Source organism: Odontesthes bonariensis, chromosome 2 (genome assembly GCF_027942865.1).
Source record: "Odontesthes bonariensis isolate fOdoBon6 chromosome 2, fOdoBon6.hap1, whole genome shotgun sequence".
In the NCBI taxonomy this organism is placed as follows: domain Eukaryota; kingdom Metazoa; phylum Chordata; class Actinopteri; order Atheriniformes; family Atherinopsidae; genus Odontesthes; species Odontesthes bonariensis.
In genome coordinates, this window is record NC_134507.1 from 23,304,908 (window position 1) to 23,319,646 (window position 14,739).

The following is a 14,739-nucleotide window of genomic DNA, read 5'->3' on the forward strand; positions in this document are numbered from 1 at the left end:
TTGAGATAATTCCTTTTTACCAGTTCACTTTCCTAACATGGGCTGTTGTTCCCTCTTGACAAACATCCGCAATTCATAGTAGTCTTTGCCGACACCCGGGATTGAACCGGGGACCTTCAGATCTTCAGTCTGACTCTCTCCCAACTGAGCTATTTCGGCTACGAAGTGAACAAAGCTTTGGAGCCAGATAAAGGCCACAAAAATGCAATAATTGACTGTTGTAGATGAGGAAGAAGCCTCGTGTGTTTTCATTAATTGAGCTTTTTTGAGATAATCCCTTTTTACCAGTTCACTTTCCTAACATGGGCTGCTGTTCCCTCTTGACAAACATCCACAATTCATAGTACTCTTTGCCGAAACCCGGGATTGAACCAGGGACCTTCAGATCTTCAGTCTGAGCTATTTCGGCTACACAGGGCCAAAATGGCCGTTTTCATTTGGAAACTAAAACCGGGAGCTCGCTACGTGGAGCTTTGGCGACAAAGCTGTGGAGCCAGATAAAGGCCACAAAAATGCAATAATGACTGTTGTAGATGAGGAAGAAGCCTCGTGTGTTTTCATTAATGCAGTTTTTTTTAGATAATTCCTTTTTACCAGTTCACTTTCCTACCAGCCTCGTAGGTTTTAATTGAGATAATTCCTTTTTACCAGTTCACTTTCCTAACATGGGCTGTGTTTCCCTCTTGACAAACATCCGCAATTCATAGTAGTCTTTGCCGAAACCCTGGATTGAATGAGTGACCTTCAGATCTTCAGTCTGACGCTCTCCCAACTGAGCTATTTCGGCTACACAGGGCCAAAATGGCCGTTTTCATTTGAAAACTAAAATCGGGAGCTCGCTCCGTGGAGCTTTGGCGATAAAGCTGGGGAGCCAGATAAAGGCCTCAAAAATGCAATAATGACTGTTGTAGATGAGGAAGAAGCCTCGTGTGTTTTCATTAATGCAGTTTTTTTTTAGATAATTCCTTTTTACCAGTTCACTTTCCTACCAGCCTCGTGTGTTTTCATTGAGATCATTCCTTTTTACCAGTTCACTTTCCTAACATGGGCTGCTGTTCCCTCTTGACAAACATCCGCAATTCATAGTAGTCTTTGCCGAAACCCTGGATTGAACCGGGGACCTTCAGATCTCCAGTCTGACTCTCTCCCAACTGAGCTATTTCGGCTACGAAGTGAACAAAGCTTTGAAGCCAGATAAAGGCCACAAAAATGCAATAATTGACTGTTGTAGATGAGGAAGAAGCCTCGTGTGTTTTCATTAATTGAGCTTTTTTGAGATAATTCCTTTTTACCAGTTCACTTTCCTAACATTGGCTGCTGTTCCCTCTTGACAAACATCCGCAATTCATAGTAGTCTTTGCCGAAACCCGGGATTCAGATCTTCAGTCTGAGCTATTTCGGCTACACAGGGCCAAAATGGCCATTTTCATTTGAAAACTAAAGTCGGGAGCTCGCTCCGTGGAGCTTTGGCGACAAAGCTGGGGAGCCAGATAAAGGCCTCAAAAATGCAATAATGACTGTTGTAGATGAGGAAGAAGCCTCGTGTGTTTTCATTAATTGAGCTTTTTTGAGATAATTCCTTTTTACCAGTTCACTTTCCTAACATGGGCTGCTGTTCCCTCTTGACAAACATCCGCAATTCATAGTAGTCTTTGCCGAAACCCTGGATTGAATGAGTGACCTTCAGATCTTCAGTCTGACGCTCTCCCAACTGAGCTATTTCGGCCACACAGGGCCAAAATGGCCGTTTTCATTTGAAAACTAAAATCGGGAGCTCGCTCCGTGGAGCTTTGGCGACAAAGCTGGGGAGCCAGATAAAGGCCTCAAAAATTCAATAATTGACTGTTGTAGATGAGGAAGAGGCCTCGTGTGTTTTCATTAATGGAGTTTTCTTTAGATAATTCCTTTTTACCAGTTCACTTTCCTACCAGCCTCGTGTGTTTTCATTGAGATAATTCCTTTTTACCAGTTCACTTTCCTAACATGGGCTGCTGTTCCCTCTTGACAAACATCCGCAATTCATAGTAGTCTTTGCCGAAACCCGGGATTCAGATCTTCAGTCTGAGCTATTTCGGCTACACAGGGCCAAAATGGCCATTTTCATTTGAAAACTAAAGTCGGGAGCTCGCTCCGTGGAGCTTTGGCGACAAAGCTGGGGAGCCAGATAAAGGCCTCAAAAATGCAATAATGACTGTTGTAGATGAGGAAGAAGCCTCGTGTGTTTTCATTAATGCAGTTTTTTTTTAGATAATTCCTTTTTACCAGTTCACTTTCCTACCAGCCTCGTGTGTTTTCATTGAGATAATTCCTTTTTACCAGTTCACTTTCCTAACATGGGCTGTTGTTCCCTCTTGACAAACATCCGCAATTCATAGTAGTCTTTGCCGACACCCGGGATTGAACCGGGGACCTTCAGATCTTCAGTCTGACTCTCTCCCAACTGAGCTATTTCGGCTACGAAGTGAACAAAGCTTTGGAGCCAGATAAAGGCCACAAAAATGCAATAATTGACTGTTGTAGATGAGGAAGAAGCCTCGTGTGTTTTCATTAATTGAGCTTTTTTGAGATAATCCCTTTTTACCAGTTCACTTTCCTAACATGGGCTGCTGTTCCCTCTTGACAAACATCCACAATTCATAGTACTCTTTGCCGAAACCCGGGATTGAACCAGGGACCTTCAGATCTTCAGTCTGAGCTATTTCGGCTACACAGGGCCAAAATGGCCGTTTTCATTTGGAAACTAAAACCGGGAGCTCGCTACGTGGAGCTTTGGCGACAAAGCTGTGGAGCCAGATAAAGGCCACAAAAATGCAATAATGACTGTTGTAGATGAGGAAGAAGCCTCGTGTGTTTTCATTAATGCAGTTTTTTTTAGATAATTCCTTTTTACCAGTTCACTTTCCTACCAGCCTCGTAGGTTTTAATTGAGATAATTCCTTTTTACCAGTTCACTTTCCTAACATGGGCTGTGTTTCCCTCTTGACAAACATCCGCAATTCATAGTAGTCTTTGCCGAAACCCTGGATTGAATGAGTGACCTTCAGATCTTCAGTCTGACGCTCTCCCAACTGAGCTATTTCGGCTACACAGGGCCAAAATGGCCGTTTTCATTTGAAAACTAAAATCGGGAGCTCGCTCCGTGGAGCTTTGGCGATAAAGCTGGGGAGCCAGATAAAGGCCTCAAAAATGCAATAATGACTGTTGTAGATGAGGAAGAAGCCTCGTGTGTTTTCATTAATGCAGTTTTTTTTTAGATAATTCCTTTTTACCAGTTCACTTTCCTACCAGCCTCGTGTGTTTTCATTGAGATCATTCCTTTTTACCAGTTCACTTTCCTAACATGGGCTGCTGTTCCCTCTTGACAAACATCCGCAATTCATAGTAGTCTTTGCCGAAACCCTGGATTGAACCGGGGACCTTCAGATCTCCAGTCTGACTCTCTCCCAACTGAGCTATTTCGGCTACGAAGTGAACAAAGCTTTGAAGCCAGATAAAGGCCACAAAAATGCAATAATTGACTGTTGTAGATGAGGAAGAAGCCTCGTGTGTTTTCATTAATTGAGCTTTTTTGAGATAATTCCTTTTTACCAGTTCACTTTCCTAACATTGGCTGCTGTTCCCTCTTGACAAACATCCACAATTCATAGTATTCTTTGCCGAAACCCGGGATTGAATCAGGGACCTTCAGATCTTCAGTCTGAGCTATTTCGGCTACACAGGGCCAAAATGGCCGTTTTCATTTGAAAACTAAAATCGGGAGCTCGCTCCGTGGAGCTTTGGCGATAAAGCTGGGGAGCCAGATAAAGGCCTCAAAAATTCAATAATTGACTGTTGTAGATGAGGAAGAGGCCTCGTGTGTTTTCATTAATGCAGTTTTTTTTAGATAATTCCTTTTTACCAGTTCACTTTCCTACCAGCCTCGTGTGTTTTCATTGAGATAATTCCTTTTTACCAGTTCACTTTCCTACCAGCCTCGTAGGTTTTAATTGAGATAATTCCTTTTTACCAGTTCACTTTCCTAACATGGGCTGTGTTTCCCTCTTGACAAACATCCGCAATTCATAGTAGTCTTTGCCGAAACCCGGGATTGAATGAGTGACCTTCAGATCTTCAGTCTGACGCTCTCCCAACTGAGCTATTTCGGCTACACAGGGCCAAAATGGCCGTTTTCATTTGAAAACTAAAATCGGGAGCTCGCTCCGTGGAGCTTTGGCGATAAAGCTGGGGAGCCAGATAAAGGCCTCAAAAATTCAATAATTGACTGTTGTAGATGAGGAAGAGGCCTCGTGTGTTTTCATTAATGGAGTTTTCTTTAGATAATTCCTTTTTACCAGTTCACTTTCCTACCAGCCTCGTGTGTTTTCATTGAGATAATTCCTTTTTACCAGTTCACTTTCCTAACATGGGCTGCTGTTCCCTCTTGACAAACATCTGCAATTCATAGTAGTCTTTGCCGAAACCCGGGATTCAGATCTTCAGTCTGAGCTATTTCGGCTACACAGGGCCAAAATGGCCATTTTCATTTGAAAACTAAAGTCGGGAGCTCGCTCCGTGGAGCTTTGGCGACAAAGCTGGGGAGACAGATAAAGGCCTCAAAAATGCAATAATGACTGTTGTAGATGAGGAAGAAGCCTCGTGTGTTTTCATTAATGCAGTTTTTTTTTAGATAATTCCTTTTTACCAGTTCACTTTCCTACCAGCCTCGTGTGTTTTCATTGAGATAATTCCTTTTTACCAGTTCACTTTCCTAACATGGGCTGTTGTTCCCTCTTGACAAACATCCGCAATTCATAGTAGTCTTTGCCGACACCCGGGATTGAACCGGGGACCTTCAGATCTTCAGTCTGACTCTCTCCCAACTGAGCTATTTCGGCTACGAAGTGAACAAAGCTTTGGAGCCAGATAAAGGCCACAAAAATGCAATAATTGACTGTTGTAGATGAGGAAGAAGCCTCGTGTGTTTTCATTAATTGAGCTTTTTTGAGATAATCCCTTTTTACCAGTTCACTTTCCTAACATGGGCTGCTGTTCCCTCTTGACAAACATCCACAATTCATAGTACTCTTTGCCGAAACCCGGGATTGAACCAGGGACCTTCAGATCTTCAGTCTGAGCTATTTCGGCTACACAGGGCCAAAATGGCCGTTTTCATTTGGAAACTAAAACCGGGAGCTCGCTACGTGGAGCTTTGGCGACAAAGCTGTGGAGCCAGATAAAGGCCACAAAAATGCAATAATGACTGTTGTAGATGAGGAAGAAGCCTCGTGTGTTTTCATTAATGCAGTTTTTTTTAGATAATTCCTTTTTACCAGTTCACTTTCCTACCAGCGTCGTGTGTTTTCATTGAGATAATTCCTTTTTACCAGTTCACTTTCCTAACATGGGCTGTGTTTCCCTCTTGACAAACATCCGCAATTCATAGTAGTCTTTGCCGAAACCCTGGATTGAATGAGTGACCTTCAGATCTTCAGTCTGACGCTCTCCCAACTGAGCTATTTCGGCTACACAGGGCCAAAATGGCCGTTTTCATTTGAAAACTAAAATCGGGAGCTCGCTCCGTGGAGCTTTGGCGATAAAGCTGTGGAGCTAGATAAAGGCCTCAAAAATTTCAATAATTGACTGTTGTAGATGAGGAAGAAGCCTCTTGTGTTTTCATTAATGCAGTTTTTTTTAGATAATTCCTTTTTACCAGTTCACTTTCCTACCAGCGTCGTGTGTTTTCATTGAGATAATTCCTTTTTACCAGTTCACTTTCCTAACATGGGCTGCTGTTCCCTCTTGACAAACATCCACAATTCATAGTACTCTTTGCCGAAACCCGGGATTGAACCAGGGACCTTCAGATCTTCAGTCTGAGCTATTTCGGCTACACAGGGCCAAAATGGCCGTTTTCATTTGAAAACTAAAATCGGGAGCTCGCTCCGTGGAGCTTTGGCGATAAAGCTGGGGAGCCAGATAAAGGCCTCAAAAATTCAATAATTGACTGTTGTAGATGAGGAAGAGGCCTCGTGTGTTTTCATTAATGCAGTTTTTTTTAGATAATTCCTTTTTACCAGTTCACTTTCCTACCAGCCTCGTGTGTTTTCATTGAGATAATTCATTTTTACCAGTTCACTTTCCTACCAGCCTCGTATGTTTTCATTGAGATAATTCCTTTTTACCAGTTCACTTTCCTAACATGGGCTGCTGTTCCCTCTTGACAAACATCCGCAATTCATAGTAGTCTTTGCCGAAACCCGGGATTCAGATCTTCAGTCTGAGCTATTTCGGCTACACAGGGCCAAAATGGCCATTTTCATTTGAAAATACTAAAGTCGGGAGCTCGCTCCGTGGAGCTTTGGCGACAAAGCTGGGGAGCCAGATAAAGGCCTCAAAAATGCAATAATGACTGTTGTAGATGAGGAAGAAGCCTCGTGTGTTTTCATTAATGCAGTTTTTTTAGATAATTCCTTTTTACCAGTTCACTTTCCTACCAGCCTCGTGTGTTTTCATTGAGATAATTCCTTTTTACCAGTTCACTTTCCTAACATGGGCTGTTGTTCCCTCTTGACAAACATCCGCAATTCATAGTAGTCTTTGCCGACACCCGTTATTGAACCGGGGACCTTCAGATCTTCAGTCTGACTCTCTCCCAACTGAGCTATTTCGGCTACGAAGTGAACAAAGCTTTGGAGCCAGATAAAGGCCACAAAAATGCAATAATTGACTGTTGTAGATGAGGAAGAAGCCTCGTGTGTTTTCATTAATTGAGCTTTTTTGAGATAATCCCTTTTTACCAGTTCACTTTCCTAACATGGGCTGCTGTTCCCTCTTGACAAACATCCACAATTCATAGTACTCTTTGCCGAAACCCGGGATTGAACCAGGGACCTTCAGATCTTCAGTCTGAGCTATTTCGGCTACACAGGGCCAAAATGGCCGTTTTCATTTGGAAACTAAAACCGGGAGCTCGCTACGTGGAGCTTTGGCGACAAAGCTGTGGAGCCAGATAAAGGCCACAAAAATGCAATAATGACTGTTGTAGATGAGGAAGAAGCCTCGTGTGTTTTCATTAATGCAGTTTTTTTTAGATAATTCCTTTTTACCAGTTCACTTTCCTACCAGCCTCGTAGGTTTTAATTGAGATAATTCCTTTTTACCAGTTCACTTTCCTAACATGGGCTGCTGTTCCCTCTTGACAAACATCCGCAATTCATAGTAGTCTTTGCCGAAACCCGGGATTGAACCGGGGACCTTCAGATCTTCAGTCTGACTCTCTCCCAACTGAGCTATTTCGGCTACAAAGTGAACAAAGCTTTGAAGCCAGATAAAGGCCACAAAAATGCAATAATTGACTGTTGTAGATGAGGAAGAAGCCTCGTGTGTTTTCATTAATTGAGCTTTTTTGAGATACTTCCTTTTTACCAGTTCACTTTCCTAACATGGGCTGCTGTTCCCTCTTGACAAACATCCACAATTCATAGTACTCTTTGCCGAAACCCGGGATTGAACCAGGGACCTTCAGATCTTCAGTCTGAGCTATTTCGGCTACACAGGGCCAAAATGGCCATTTTCATTAGAAAACTAAAATCGGGAGCTCGCTCCGTGGAGCTTTGGCGACAAAGCTGTGGAGCCAGATAAAGGCCACAAAAATGCAATAATGACTGTTGTAGATGAGGAAGAAGCCTCGTGTGTTTTCATTAATGCAGTTTTTTTTAGATAATTCCTTTTTACCAGTTCACTTTCCTACCAGCCTCGTAGGTTTTAATTGAGATAATTCCTTTTTACCAGTTCACTTTCCTAACATGGGCTGTGTTTCCCTCTTGACAAACATCCGCAATTCATAGTAGTCTTTGCCGAAACCCTGGATTGAATGAGTGACCTTCAGATCTTCAGTCTGACGCTCTCCCAACTGAGCTATTTCGGCTACACAGGGCCAAAATGGCCGTTTTCATTTGAAAACTAAAATCGGGAGCTCGCTCCGTGGAGCTTTGGCGATAAAGCTGGGGAGCCAGATAAAGGCCTCAAAAATGCAATAATGACTGTTGTAGATGAGGAAGAAGCCTCGTGTGTTTTCATTAATGCAGTTTTTTTTTAGATAATTCCTTTTTACCAGTTCACTTTCCTACCAGCCTCGTGTGTTTTCATTGAGATCATTCCTTTTTACCAGTTCACTTTCCTAACATGGGCTGCTGTTCCCTCTTGACAAACATCCGCAATTCATAGTAGTCTTTGCCGAAACCCTGGATTGAACCGGGGACCTTCAGATCTCCAGTCTGACTCTCTCCCAACTGAGCTATTTCGGCTACGAAGTGAACAAAGCTTTGAAGCCAGATAAAGGCCACAAAAATGCAATAATTGACTGTTGTAGATGAGGAAGAAGCCTCGTGTGTTTTCATTAATTGAGCTTTTTTGAGATAATTCCTTTTTACCAGTTCACTTTCCTAACATTGGCTGCTGTTCCCTCTTGACAAACATCCGCAATTCATAGTAGTCTTTGCCGAAACCCGGGATTCAGATCTTCAGTCTGAGCTATTTCGGCTACACAGGGCCAAAATGGCCATTTTCATTTGAAAACTAAAGTCGGGAGCTCGCTCCGTGGAGCTTTGGCGACAAAGCTGGGGAGCCAGATAAAGGCCTCAAAAATGCAATAATGACTGTTGTAGATGAGGAAGAAGCCTCGTGTGTTTTCATTAATGCAGTTTTTTTTTAGATAATTCCTTTTTACCAGTTCACTTTCCTACCAGCCTCGTGTGTTTTCATTGAGATCATTCCTTTTTACCAGTTCACTTTCCTAACATGGGCTGCTGTTCTCTCTTGACAAACATCCGCAATTCATAGTAGTCTTTGCCGAAACCCGGGATTGAACCGGGGACCTTCAGATCTTCAGTCTGACTCTCTCCCAACTGAGCTATTTCGGCTATGAAGTGAACAAAGCTTTGAAGCCAGATAAAGGCCACAAAAATGCAATAATTGACTGTTGTAGATGAGGAAGAAGCCTCGTGTGTTTTCATTAATTGAGCTTTTTTGAGATAATTCCTTTTTACCAGTTCACTTTCCTAACATGGGCTGCTGTTCCCTCTTGACAAACATCCACAATTCATAGTATTCTTTGCCGAAACCCGGGATTGAATCAGGGACCTTCAGATCTTCAGTCTGAGCTATTTCGGCTACACAGGGCCAAAATGGCCGTTTTCATTTGAAAACTAAAATCGGGAGCTCGCTCCGTGGAGCTTTGGCGATAAAGCTGGGGAGCCAGATAAAGGCCTCAAAAATTCAATAATTGACTGTTGTAGATGAGGAAGAGGCCTCGTGTGTTTTCATTAATGCAGTTTTTTTTAGATAATTCCTTTTTACCAGTTCACTTTCCTACCAGCCTCGTAGGTTTTAATTGAGATAATTCCTTTTTACCAGTTCACTTTCCTAACATGGGCTGTGTTTCCCTCTTGACAAACATCCGCAATTCATAGTAGTCTTTGCCGAAACCCGGGATTGAATGAGTGACCTTCAGATCTTCAGTCTGACGCTCTCCCAACTGAGCTATTTCGGCTACACAGGGCCAAAATGGCCGTTTTCATTTGAAAACTAAAATCGGGAGCTCGCTCCGTGGAGCTTTGGCGATAAAGCTGGGGAGCCAGATAAAGGCCTCAAAAATTCAATAATTGACTGTTGTAGATGAGGAAGAGGCCTCGTGTGTTTTCATTAATGGAGTTTTCTTTAGATAATTCCTTTTTACCAGTTCACTTTCCTACCAGCCTCGTGTGTTTTCATTGAGATAATTCCTTTTTACCAGTTCACTTTCCTAACATGGGCTGCTGTTCCCTCTTGACAAACATCTGCAATTCATAGTAGTCTTTGCCGAAACCCGGGATTCAGATCTTCAGTCTGAGCTATTTCGGCTACACAGGGCCAAAATGGCCATTTTCATTTGAAAACTAAAGTCGGGAGCTCGCTCCGTGGAGCTTTGGCGACAAAGCTGGGGAGACAGATAAAGGCCTCAAAAATGCAATAATGACTGTTGTAGATGAGGAAGAAGCCTCGTGTGTTTTCATTAATGCAGTTTTTTTTTAGATAATTCCTTTTTACCAGTTCACTTTCCTACCAGCCTCGTGTGTTTTCATTGAGATAATTCCTTTTTACCAGTTCACTTTCCTAACATGGGCTGTTGTTCCCTCTTGACAAACATCCGCAATTCATAGTAGTCTTTGCCGACACCCGGGATTGAACCGGGGACCTTCAGATCTTCAGTCTGACTCTCTCCCAACTGAGCTATTTCGGCTACGAAGTGAACAAAGCTTTGGAGCCAGATAAAGGCCACAAAAATGCAATAATTGACTGTTGTAGATGAGGAAGAAGCCTCGTGTGTTTTCATTAATTGAGCTTTTTTGAGATAATCCCTTTTTACCAGTTCACTTTCCTAACATGGGCTGCTGTTCCCTCTTGACAAACATCCACAATTCATAGTACTCTTTGCCGAAACCCGGGATTGAACCAGGGACCTTCAGATCTTCAGTCTGAGCTATTTCGGCTACACAGGGCCAAAATGGCCGTTTTCATTTGGAAACTAAAACCGGGAGCTCGCTACGTGGAGCTTTGGCGACAAAGCTGTGGAGCCAGATAAAGGCCACAAAAATGCAATAATGACTGTTGTAGATGAGGAAGAAGCCTCGTGTGTTTTCATTAATGCAGTTTTTTTTAGATAATTCCTTTTTACCAGTTCACTTTCCTACCAGCGTCGTGTGTTTTCATTGAGATAATTCCTTTTTACCAGTTCACTTTCCTAACATGGGCTGTGTTTCCCTCTTGACAAACATCCGCAATTCATAGTAGTCTTTGCCGAAACCCTGGATTGAATGAGTGACCTTCAGATCTTCAGTCTGACGCTCTCCCAACTGAGCTATTTCGGCTACACAGGGCCAAAATGGCCGTTTTCATTTGAAAACTAAAATCGGGAGCTCGCTCCGTGGAGCTTTGGCGATAAAGCTGTGGAGCTAGATAAAGGCCTCAAAAATTTCAATAATTGACTGTTGTAGATGAGGAAGAAGCCTCTTGTGTTTTCATTAATGCAGTTTTTTTTAGATAATTCCTTTTTACCAGTTCACTTTCCTACCAGCGTCGTGTGTTTTCATTGAGATAATTCCTTTTTACCAGTTCACTTTCCTAACATGGGCTGCTGTTCCCTCTTGACAAACATCCACAATTCATAGTACTCTTTGCCGAAACCCGGGATTGAACCAGGGACCTTCAGATCTTCAGTCTGAGCTATTTCGGCTACACAGGGCCAAAATGGCCGTTTTCATTTGAAAACTAAAATCGGGAGCTCGCTCCGTGGAGCTTTGGCGATAAAGCTGGGGAGCCAGATAAAGGCCTCAAAAATTCAATAATTGACTGTTGTAGATGAGGAAGAGGCCTCGTGTGTTTTCATTAATGCAGTTTTTTTTAGATAATTCCTTTTTACCAGTTCACTTTCCTACCAGCCTCGTGTGTTTTCATTGAGATAATTCATTTTTACCAGTTCACTTTCCTACCAGCCTCGTATGTTTTCATTGAGATAATTCCTTTTTACCAGTTCACTTTCCTAACATGGGCTGCTGTTCCCTCTTGACAAACATCCGCAATTCATAGTAGTCTTTGCCGAAACCCGGGATTCAGATCTTCAGTCTGAGCTATTTCGGCTACACAGGGCCAAAATGGCCATTTTCATTTGAAAATACTAAAGTCGGGAGCTCGCTCCGTGGAGCTTTGGCGACAAAAATGGGGAGCCAGATAAAGGCCTCAAAAATGCAATAATGACTGTTGTAGATGAGGAAGAAGCCTCGTGTGTTTTCATTAATGCAGTTTTTTTAGATAATTCCTTTTTACCAGTTCACTTTCCTACCAGCCTCGTGTGTTTTCATTGAGATAATTCCTTTTTACCAGTTCACTTTCCTAACATGGGCTGTTGTTCCCTCTTGACAAACATCCGCAATTCATAGTAGTCTTTGCCGACACCCGGGATTGAACCGGGGACCTTCAGATCTTCAGTCTGACTCTCTCCCAACTGAGCTATTTCGGCTACACAGGGCCAAAATGGCCGTTTTCATTTGAAAACTAAAATCGGGAGCTCGCTCCGTGGAGCTTTGGCGATAAAGCTGGGGAGCCAGATAAAGGCCTCAAAAATGCAATAATTGACTGTTGTAGATGAGGAAGAAGCCTCGTGTGTTTTCATTAATGCAGTTTTTTTTTAGATAATTCCTTTTTACCAGTTCACTTTCCTACCAGCCTCGTGTGTTTTCATTGAGATCATTCCTTTTTACCAGTTCACTTTCCTAACATGGGCTGCTGTTCCCTCTTGACAAACATCCGCAATTCATAGTAGTCTTTGCCGAAACCCTGGATTGAACCGGGGACCTTCAGATCTCCAGTCTGACTCTCTCCCAACTGAGCTATTTCGGCTACGAAGTGAACAAAGCTTTGAAGCCAGATAAAGGCCACAAAAATGCAATAATTGACTGTTGTAGATGAGGAAGAAGCCTCGTGTGTTTTCATTAATTGAGCTTTTTTGAGATAATTCCTTTTTACCAGTTCACTTTCCTAACATTGGCTGCTGTTCCCTCTTGACAAACATCCGCAATTCATAGTAGTCTTTGCCGAAACCCGGGATTCAGATCTTCAGTCTGAGCTATTTCGGCTACACAGGGCCAAAATGGCCATTTTCATTTGAAAACTAAAGTCGGGAGCTCGCTCCGTGGAGCTTTGGCGACAAAGCTGGGGAGCCAGATAAAGGCCTCAAAAATGCAATAATGACTGTTGTAGATGAGGAAGAAGCCTCGTGTGTTTTCATTAATGCAGTTTTTTTTTAGATAATTCCTTTTTACCAGTTCACTTTCCTACCAGCCTCGTGTGTTTTCATTGAGATAATTCCTTTTTACCAGTTCACTTTCCTAACATGGGCTGCTGTTCCCTCTTGACAAACATCCGCAATTCATAGTAGTCTTTGCCGAAACCCGGGATTCAGATCTTCAGTCTGAGCTATTTCGGCTACACAGGGCCAAAATGGCCATTTTCATTTGAAAATACTAAAGTCGGGAGCTCGCTCCGTGGAGCTTTGGCGACAAAGCTGGGGAGCCAGATAAAGGCCTCAAAAATGCAATAATGACTGTTGTAGATGAGGAAGAAGCCTCGTGTGTTTTCATTAATGCAGTTTTTTTAGATAATTCCTTTTTACCAGTTCACTTTCCTACCAGCCTCGTGTGTTTTCATTGAGATAATTCCTTTTTACCAGTTCACTTTCCTAACATGGGCTGTTGTTCCCTCTTGACAAACATCCGCAATTCATAGTAGTCTTTGCCGACACCCGGGATTGAACCGGGGACCTTCAGATCTCCAGTCTGACTCTCTCCCAGCTGAGCTATTTCGGCTACGAAGTGAACAAAGCTTTGAAGCCAGATAAAGGCCACAAAAATGCAATAATTGACTGTTGTAGATGAGGAAGAAGCCTCGTGTGTTTTCATTAATTGAGCTTTTTTGAGATAATTCCTTTTTACCAGTTCACTTTCCTAACATTGGCTGCTGTTCCCTCTTGACAAACATCCGCAATTCATAGTAGTCTTTGCCGAAACCCGGGATTCAGATCTTCAGTCTGAGCTATTTCGGCTACACAGGGCCAAAATGGCCATTTTCATTTGAAAACTAAAGTCGGGAGCTCGCTCCGTGGAGCTTTGGCGACAAAGCTGGGGAGCCAGATAAAGGCCTCAAAAATGCAATAATGACTGTTGTAGATGAGGAAGAAGCCTCGTGTGTTTTCATTAATGCAGTTTTTTTTTAGATAATTCCTTTTTACCAGTTCACTTTCCTACCAGCCTCGTGTGTTTTCATTGAGATCATTCCTTTTTACCAGTTCACTTTCCTAACATGGGCTGCTGTTCTCTCTTGACAAACATCCGCAATTCATAGTAGTCTTTGCCGAAACCCGGGATTGAACCGGGGACCTTCAGATCTTCAGTCTGACTCTCTCCCAACTGAGCTATTTCGGCTATGAAGTGAACAAAGCTTTGAAGCCAGATAAAGGCCACAAAAATGCAATAATTGACTGTTGTAGATGAGGAAGAAGCCTCGTGTGTTTTCATTAATTGAGCTTTTTTGAGATAATTCCTTTTTACCAGTTCACTTTCCTAACATGGGCTGCTGTTCCCTCTTGACAAACATCCACAATTCATAGTATTCTTTGCCGAAACCCGGGATTGAACCAGGGACCTTCAGATCTTCAGTCTGAGCTATTTCGGCTACACAGGGCCAAAATGGCCGTTTTCATTTGAAAACTAAAATCGGGAGCTCGCTCCGTGGAGCTTTGGCGATAAAGCTGGGGAGCCAGATAAAGGCCTCAAAAATTCAATAATTGACTGTTGTAGATGAGGAAGAAGCCTTGTGTGTTTTCATTAATGCAGTTTTTTTTAGATAATTCCTTTTTACCAGTTCACTTTCCTACCAGCCTCGTATGTTTTCATTGAGATAATTCCTTTTTACCAGTTCACTTTCCTAACATGGGCTGTTATTCCCTCTTGACAAACATCCACAATTCATAGTAGTCTTTGCCAAAACCCATGATTGAACCGGGGACCTTCAGATCTTCAGTCTGACTCTCTCCCAACTGAGCTATTTCAGCTACAAAGTGAACAAAGCTTTGGAGCCAGATAAATGGACAGGTGGTGGTGATGAGCTAAATGAAGGCGTAAAACAAGAACAGTAGGTAAGCTTTAAAAGAAAGCACAAGGGATCAGG

At 42.7% G+C, this 14,739-nt stretch overlaps 5 non-coding genes across 5 annotated transcripts; all 5 read right to left on the reverse strand.

Moving 5' to 3' along the window:
* Window positions 1-1,093: 1,093 nt before the first annotated feature.
* Window positions 1,094-1,166, reverse strand: trnas-gga (transfer RNA serine (anticodon GGA)). The gene has a single exon. It is a non-coding gene; the product is annotated as a tRNA-Ser (tRNA).
* A 2,223-nt stretch (window positions 1,167-3,389) lies between these two features.
* Window positions 3,390-3,462, reverse strand: trnas-gga (transfer RNA serine (anticodon GGA)). The gene has a single exon. It is a non-coding gene; the product is annotated as a tRNA-Ser (tRNA).
* Window positions 3,463-8,212: 4,750 nt separating this feature from the next.
* On the reverse strand, window positions 8,213-8,285 carry trnas-gga (transfer RNA serine (anticodon GGA)). The gene has a single exon. It is a non-coding gene; the product is annotated as a tRNA-Ser (tRNA).
* A 4,056-nt stretch (window positions 8,286-12,341) lies between these two features.
* trnas-gga (transfer RNA serine (anticodon GGA)) lies at window positions 12,342-12,414 on the reverse strand. The gene has a single exon. It is a non-coding gene; the product is annotated as a tRNA-Ser (tRNA).
* Window positions 12,415-13,306: 892 nt separating this feature from the next.
* trnas-gga (transfer RNA serine (anticodon GGA)) lies at window positions 13,307-13,379 on the reverse strand. Its single transcript has one exon. It is a non-coding gene; the product is annotated as a tRNA-Ser (tRNA).
* Window positions 13,380-14,739: the final 1,360 nt, after the last annotated feature.